Source organism: Alosa alosa, unplaced genomic scaffold (assembly GCF_017589495.1).
Source record: "Alosa alosa isolate M-15738 ecotype Scorff River unplaced genomic scaffold, AALO_Geno_1.1 AALO_1.0_unplaced_29, whole genome shotgun sequence".
NCBI lineage: Eukaryota > Metazoa > Chordata > Actinopteri > Clupeiformes > Clupeidae > Alosa > Alosa alosa.
The window spans coordinates 21,740-31,480 of NW_025962421.1; the positions used below are offsets into that span (position 1 = coordinate 21,740).

At 15.2% G+C, this 9,741-nt stretch overlaps 1 non-coding gene across 1 annotated transcript; it reads right to left on the minus strand.

Annotated features, from left to right (window-relative positions):
* Positions 1 to 1,560: 1,560 nt before the first annotated feature.
* On the minus strand, positions 1,561 to 1,641 carry trnas-gcu. Its single transcript has one exon. It is a non-coding gene; the product is annotated as a tRNA-Ser (tRNA).
* Positions 1,642 to 9,741: the final 8,100 nt, after the last annotated feature.

Consider the following 9,741-nt stretch of genomic DNA (forward strand, 5'->3'; position numbering starts at 1 on the left):
AAATTGAAAATTATTAATTTATATATCTATAGTTTTATTCTATTATTATAAATTTTGGATCTGTTTCTTCTAAAAAAGAAGAATATAATTCTATATTTCTTTTAGTTATTTCATTTTTCATTTTTTGATTTATAGTAGAGCATATAAAATAGTATCTACCTTTACTTCAATTACTTATGTTATAAATTATTATATATTTTAATTTATTTTTTTCTTCTTTAATAAAAAAATTATTATTATAATTTCAAAATATATATTTTTCTCCTGGTAATAAAAACATATTCATATCATCTGTAGCTATACATTTTATGATATCATTTTTATTATATATTTCTAAATATATTGATACTATATTACTGTCAGTATTATATATTAATTTTGGTGTTTCTTTTATACCGCAAGCATAACCATTTTTATCATATTCTTCTACTCAATTATATTTTTTATATTTATATTCTACTATATCACTTTTAAAATTAAATATTCCAACTGAATATAATTTTATATTTTTTTCTTCTTTATCTAATCTTACTATTATTGTATTTTTTGTCAATAATTTGAATTTTTTATTATTAATAGAAATATATATATAATTTCCACCATATTTTTTATTAATATTTATATCAATTTTTATATAATAATTATAACTATTTAAAGATCCAGGTAATGGATTAACAGTAGGTATTTTTATGAATGGACCATTTACATATTTTAAAATTAAAAAATATATCAATGGCATAATTAAAAATAATGAAATATTTTTTAATATTTCAAAAATAAAGCTCATTAAGTTTAATAGTGTTTTTTTATATTTACCTTAAGTTTAAGTTTTTTTAATTTTAAATTTAAGATATTTTTAAAATAAATAAATAAATTAATTAATTAAATAAACATTTATTAATTACATTGATTGATGTTTATTTGATCCAAAATTTTTTCTTACTTTATTATTATTATTTATTTGATAATTTTTCTAATCTTTTGTTCTTTGTTTATTACCTTTAATTAAAAAACTTTTATATTCTTCATCTGTTATTTTATATATCATTTGTGTTAAATAATGAAAATAAAGATAACTAATGTTAAGAGAATTGCTACATGAAAATTCAAAAATTTAAAGGAAGAGAAGTGTGGTATATGTTAGAATTTATTTGAATCATCGTGTCATAGTTTTAATAATTGTGATAAACCTGGGTTATCATGTCCACCTACAGTAGGATAGTGTAATCATGAATTTCATTTACATTGTATTAGTAAATGATTAATGGCAGATAATGGAAATAATTGTCCATTTTGTAGACAAAATTGGAAGTTTAAAGAATTTAAAGATTTTCAATCTTATAATAAAATAAAATTAGATAATATGAATAGTAGATATAAGAATAGTATGGATCAAGAATCTATTACTACATTATTTGATAATTCTAGAATAGCAGAGGATTAGCCATATTCTTCTGATATTTATAGTTTATTATAAATAAATAAAATTTTTTGTTATTATTATTAAATTTATAATTGTTTTTTTATAAAATAAAATTGTTTTTTTATTTTAAATAACATCGATAGCTATGGGATTCGAACCCATGCAGGTTGCCCCAATACCTTAGCAAAGTATCGCCTTAACCACTCAGCCAAACTACCTTATTTATATTTTTTACAATTTCTTTTTATTAAATTTAATGTTTTTTAAATATGAATATTTTAATACATATAAAAATTCTTTTATGAGTGGTAAATGATTATATTTTAAGTTTAAAAATATAATAATAATAAAATTAATATTTTTATTTATTCTTTTATTTCTTTATTTCTTTTTTATTATTTATTTATCAGTATTACAATCAAAATTTTAGTTTATTGAATTCCAATTAGATAAAAGTAAAGAAAATATTTTTATATTAAATAAAAAACTATTTAAAAATAATTATTATATTTTTTATGGTATAGAAAATTTTTGTTAGGCACATAGAGATTATATTCTTAAATTTAAAAAATCAAAAACCAAAGATATTATTTTTAAAAGTGAATAGATTAGGAATGTTTTTGATTATAAATTATTTTTAAAAATAAATAATATAGATATGAATATAAAAACATCAGGACTATTAGATTATTATGAATTTAAATTATATTTAAATTATTATTATATTTCAGAATTGATTTATATAGATAATAATAAGAACTTATCTATAATATGAGATGAATCTTTATTTACTTGATTAAAACTATCTCCATATAAAGATTTTTATAAAATATATGGTAATTTTATATTAAATTTTGATAATATAAATACTATAAATATAAGATTAAAAATAGGAAAAAACAGAAATTTTTTTCAAAAAAGAATATTTGTAGCAATTTCTTCACATAAAAAATTTATTAATTACAAAAATAATATTATTTTATGTATTATATCTTTTATCGTATCTTTTATTTTAATTATTTTTTATGTAAGTAAATTAAAATAGTCAAAAAAAGATTTTTATAAATAATAATAATCGGATAATGTTTTAATATCAATATTTTAATAATTGCATTAATTAATTTTTATTTAATATCTAATGAAATAATTTACAATAGTTTGAACATAAAAAATGAAAAAAATAAAATATATTAAATTGTTTCTTTATATTTTTCTTTATAGTTATATATATTGTTCAAGTCAAAATAAAACATTAAGACATAAACATAAATATAAATTTTTAAAGTTATTACCAAATAAAATATCAAAAAAAAATATTAAATATACAAAAATACCGTCATCAGATGATAAAGATAGAGAATCTCTTTTATTTAAAAAAGAAGATATTAACTCAAATAAAAATAAATTAACTGAAATAGATGATTCTTCTTTTGAGTTTGAAGATCCTGTAATTCCATATTATTAGAGAAAAGTAAAAGCGAATCAAATTAATAAAACAAAATTATTTAATTTAGATCCTCTTAAACCAGCTGCAAAAATATATAAAACAAGTCCTTTAACTCTTTATTAGGTTAATTCTATTACTAATAATAAAATATTACTGTAGATACTAATCAAAATAATAATCAGAATAATAGTCAAGATATTATTATAGATAATAGTCAAGAAAATACTAATCAAGAAAATACTAATCAAGATATTATTATAGATATGAAGAAGATATTGAAGAAGATATTGTTATATATAATACTGAAGATAAATCTATTTTAAGACCGTTGATATTTTGTAAAAATGGTATAGCTAATATATTTAGTTCTATATTTAATATATTTAGAAGTAAAGATTCATCTATTTCTAAACATAAATATGAACCTTTTATTGAACAAATAGATAAATCTTATGAAGTAAAGGAATCATATGAAGAAATAGATGAAGCAAATAGTTCTTATGTATAGGATGAAGCAAATAGTTCTTATGTATAGGATGAAGCAAATAGTTCTTATGTATAGGATGAAATAAATAGTTCTTATGTATAGGATGAAGTAGATGATTTTTATGAAGCAGATAATGAATCAGATAATAAACTAGATTATTCTCATAAAACAACCAATTTAAATAAACAAATAGATAAATTATAGGAAATGGATGATTCTATTAAAGATTTGAATGATTTATAGGTAATAAGAGAAAACCCTATTAGAATTACCTTATTTAAAAGATTATTAAATGATTCACCTTTTTCTATTGCTAAAGAATCTGATACAATGAATGTAGAATAGGGAATATTTAAAAAAGAATCAAATTAGGGTTAGAAAAAAAAATCAAAAAAGAAAAATATTGAAAGAATCAAAGAAGAAAAAGATGAAGATTTAGAAAAGAAAATTGTATTGGAAAAATTAATAGAAAAAGTACAATATAAAATAAATTTATGCAATAAATGTATTAAATCACATATTACAATTTTTAAAAAACAACTATAGAAATTAAAAGAATTAAAACTTGAATTTTATACAGAAGATGATGAAAATAAATTAGAAGTAACAAATTCTCTTGAAACAACTATCTAGATACAAGAATATAATGAATTATTAAATAATCTTTGAAATGTTATTTATATATTATGATGGTATAAATTAGATTTAGTAGCTATATTAGATGATGATGATATATTTGAAGAAACAAAGAATAAATATTTATCACATTTTAAATTTCATGTAGGTGAATTAAAAAAATAGGAAATAAAATGGACTCAAATAGAATATACAAAAAAAGAAGAAGCATAGGCTGAAGATATATTAAATATGTATGAATCAAGAAAGAAAAAATAAATAATTATATCAATAAATTCAAAACTAAAATATAAAAAAACAAATTAAATACTTGTCTATCTTTTTAAATTATAAATTAAATTCCAGTATAATTTAAAATAAATAAATTTAAATTTTTTCATTTTTTATTATATATTTAACAAAAACACAAAAATATATGTTGAGATCAATATTTTTAATTTTATTTGATATTAAAAAAGGACCAGTAATTAAATATTATAAATCTATAGATAATTTATTATTTTCTGATAACGAATTGAATAATATTAAATATTTAGCATTTCCTGATACAACAAATATTAATTATAATAAAATACATTATATTTTTAATTATTGATTAATTAATATATAGATATTTAATTATGTATTATTTCAAAGTGAAGTAGATTCTTCATATGAAAGAGGATACATTATATATGCTATTATTATAAATAGCGATATTTGATTTCCTGAAGTATATTTTAAGTCTTTATATTTTATTAAAAATAATATTAAAACTATTACAGATAAACATATAGATAAAATTTTTTATTAGTTAATAAAGTGAAAAAATAATGATTTTTCATCATATTATTTTTTAGGAAATAATATAATAATAAAAAATACACAATATAAAAATTTATTTATTATAAATAATAAAATAAAAGAATTTTTTAATTCTAAAATTATAGGAAATAATTTTTTTAATAAAGAATATAGATTAAATTTTTCATTTTTAGAACCATTTAATTATTATATTATATTTTATAATAAGTTAAATGTATTTTGATTTTTATGAAGAATATTATTAATAAATGAATCTTTATTAATAATATCTACTATACCAACTACTACAACATATTTATTACATTTTTTATTTTCACTTATATATCCAATGAAATATATGGAAAAATATTTAGAACATTATAATGCATTATATCAATATGATTTAAATAGTAGTATAAAGATAGTTGGAACTACAAGTTTATATAATTTAAATAATAATAACTATAATAATATACTTATTTTAAATAAAAATTTTAAAGATATAAATTATTTTAATATAAAAGAAAGAAAAATTATATAGATAGATGTTAATAAAAATTATTTTTTTATTAATAATTTTTATAATAATAAAATATCTAAATCATTTAATAATTTAATATCTGAAAATTTTCCTATAAAATCTAATGAAGTTGATAAGAATTTTATATTTAATATTACTTTAAGATATATATTTTATAATTTAACATAGGAATTATTAAAAAATGTATATTTATTTTTTAATGATATGAAAAATCAATATAATATTATAGTAAAGGATATTTTTAATCAGAAAAATATAATAATAAATTATAAAAATAAAATATTTGAGATGAATGATAATAGTACACTTAGTAATATATTTAAAATTTTATAGGAAACAAATACATTTAAAACTTGATTTATAAAAATATGTGATAATATAGAAAAAAAATTTATTAATAATTTATATAGTCATATTTTATCATTACCAAATAATATTAGAGATTGTAATATTAAAAATTATAATAAAAATATTTTAATAGTTAAAATAAATGAATTATTGAAATTATTTAATAATAAATAGTTAATATATGAAAAATTACAAATTTATATAGAATAGATTTAAATTTATGTTATTAAATTTATAATTTTTATAATTTCAATTTTTTAATTTAAAAACACTAAGAAAATGAAAATAAATAAGAATATTTACAATAGTCTAGATTATTGTAAAATTATTGGAATATTAACAGATAATAATGAAGCATATGTAGATGAAGAAACTAATTAGATTATATAGACTATTAATAATACATGAAATTATATAAATATTAATAATCTTAAAATATTCAATTCTAATATATATTTTAATGAAAATATTATTAAAATATATAAATATAAAAAAATTATTTATATTTTAACATAGAATTATGTATTAAATATAAAAAATAATAGAATAATAAAAAAAAGAAAAATAAAAATAAAATATTCAAAATATTGTTTCTATAAATATTTTATTTATTTTATATTTAATAAAAAATTAGTAAAAATAAATTTAATAAAAAATAAAAATGTATGAAATAAAGATTTATAGAATATATATATTGATTTATTTATTATACCTATATTAGATAGAATAATATTAAAAAATAAAAATCAATTATTAATTATTAATTGTTTAGATAATGAAGAACATAATAATATTAATTTAAATATAATAGATAAAATATTATTAAATCAAAAATTTATAATAAAAAATACAAATAATTTAAATATAATATCTATAATTTTTAAAAATAATTTATTTATTTTTGATTTAGAAAATAAAAAAATATTATCTAAATTTTCATATAAAGAAGATATTATAAATATTACATTTAAATATGATATTCCACATATATTAATTTTAACAAATAATGGGGTTATTGTTTGAGATACAAAAAAGAATAGAATTATTAATGAAAATAAGTTAAAAATAAATAAAATAAATACATTTAAAATGTTAAAAAATAATTTATTATTAATTATAGGAGATAATAATATTTTATTATTTAGAGACGAAAATAATAATGGTAAATATTTAATATATAAAAAAAGAATAGGTATATATGGAGAAATTAATAATTTAATTATTGAGAAGGAAGATAGATATATATTATGTAGTTCTTATAAAAACAATAAAAGTAATTTATTTTTAGTATCTTTATATAGATATCATAAAATATTTAAATTCAGTAATAAAAAAATAAAAAATATTAATTTAAAAATAAAAAATTTTGATTATAATGATACAAAAAATAATAAAGTATTAATTACATATTATTATAATAATCATAAAATTATATTATGATCATTAAAAGATAAAACTTCTACAAATAAATTTATAATAATACCAATGAATGAAATCATTACTTATTGTATAATATCTGAATGTGGTAATTTTTGTTATATTGCTAATAATAAGAATATAATTTATAAATATTTAATTGAAAGTCAATTATTAATTACTACATATAAAGATGAAGAAAAACCTACAGAATGTTTATTTTTGAAAAATTATTATTTATCATAGTTTTTATTATAGATAACATATTTTAAAATTGAACAAAGTACTAAAATAAGAATATGAGATTTATATAAAAATATTATAGTATATAATTTAAAAATCAATCAAAAAATTAAAAATATTAATATATCAAAATCTAATAATTATTTAGCAATAGTTTTATTTAATAATAATATTTGAGTTTTAGATATTATTAATTGAGATATAGTTAGAAAAATTGATATATTTTAGAGTTATTCTCTTAATTATATTTATATATAGGAAAATCCAATGAGATTATATATAGGAACAAATAATTATAAGTTTATTATATATGATTTATTAATTAATTATGAAATAGATAATATATAGTTAGAAAATAAAATTTGTTTAATAAATGAGACTAATTATAATAAATACATATTAGTAGTATGTAAAAATGAGAATAGTATTAATTTTTGAAAAATTTTAGATTTTAAATTTAAAATTAATAAAAGTTTATTTTCAGAATCTGATAATTTATTAATTGAAAAAATATAGAAATTTAATATAAATTTAGAAAATATTTCAGATATAGATATAGATAAAATAGAATATGATTTAAATATTATTATATTATAGGAAAATGATAAATAGATATAGAATGAAATATAGAAAATTTTGAAAATTATAGATAAATTAATAAAAGAAAATAATATAAAATTATCTATTAAATTATTTCATATGATTATTATAATATGTAAGGATAAAGTAAAATTATCTAAAGATAAATTACAAAATTTATTTGGTATTTTTCAAAGTAAAATATATCAATTAGAGATATTAAAAAATAAACTTAATGCATGATTAAATTTTTAATAAAAATTTATTATGGTACTATAGAATTATTATATTGCATAAATGAAACAAGTATTCAAAATAGGTATAAAATAAATACCGTTAAATATAAATTAATTTTTATTACAATTATATCATTTGAATTTATTCTATATTTTATTAACATATAATTTATTAGTTTAGGTAATAAAAATATTAAAGAAATTGTTATTATTATTATAAGTATTATAAAAAACATTTTTATTTATTTAATTTAGTTTTATATTTTTTCTATTATAAATTTTATTTGTTTTTATATTTTTAACTTCTGTGTTAGATATAGGTATTAAGATTTCCATATTATCAAGATCAAATGTTTTTTCATCATATGAAATAACTATTCCATATTCGTTTTCTTTTGTATCTAACATTAATTTTTTATAACTAAATTCGTATAAAACTTTTGCTTTTATTATATCATATATCATATAATATTTTATAATATTTTCATTTTCTTTTAAATCATTTATAGAATTTTCTCTTTCTAATATACCAATATAATTTTCATTAGATATATCATGTCAAAATTCATCTTTATTATTATTTATAATAAGTATTTTAATAATAAGTTTATTTTTATTAATTCTTAAAACTTTACCTAATATATTATAGTTTTCTAACATTTGTGTTTAATTAAAATACAATAAAATTTATATGAATAGAACAACACCAAGATAGAATACTTATGATAATAAGTTTAGAAATACAAATGAAAATAATTTTGAACAAAATAATTTTCAAAGAGGAAATAATCTAAGAGGCAATTTTAGAAATAATAACAATAGATTTTCTTTCAAGAATAGAACTAATTCTATTGACTATAATAACAATAGAGATTATAGTAATAGAGATTATACTGAGAGAGGATATAATAACAATAGAGATTATACTGAGAGAGGATATAATAGAGACTATAATAATATAAATACTAATAGTAGTAGTAGTAGAGAGTATAATAATAGAGACTATAATAGAAACTATAACAACAATAGAGACTATAATAATAGAGACTATAATAATAGAGACTATAATAATAGAGACTATAATAATAGAGACTATAATAGAGGTGAGAATCAAAGAGAAAATATAAGAGGAAATCAATTTCCTAGATAGTATAATAATTATAGAGGAAGAGGAAATATGTAGATTAGAAAAAGATATGTATGAAAAGTAGCAAGAGATTAGACTAATTAATTAAAAGAAATTTTATTATATCGGTTAAAACAAATTATTTTTTATAATTAATATATTATAATATTAAATAATTCGATTATTATAATTTTCGTATTTATTTTAATATTAGTGTTTATTGATAATAAATTATATATTTAACGGTTGAGATTATTTTTATATATTTTATATAACAGTAATTTACCCCTAATTTTTAATAATAAACATGTCTGATTATGTTGATCAAAGTTTTATAGAAAATAGTATAGAAGCTAATAAAGAAAATATAGATCCAAATTTATCAAAATAGATTTTAAATCCATATAAGAAAAATAACAAATAGGATAAATTAAAAAAACAAAATATGTTTTCAAAATAAATAAATAAGTAAATTT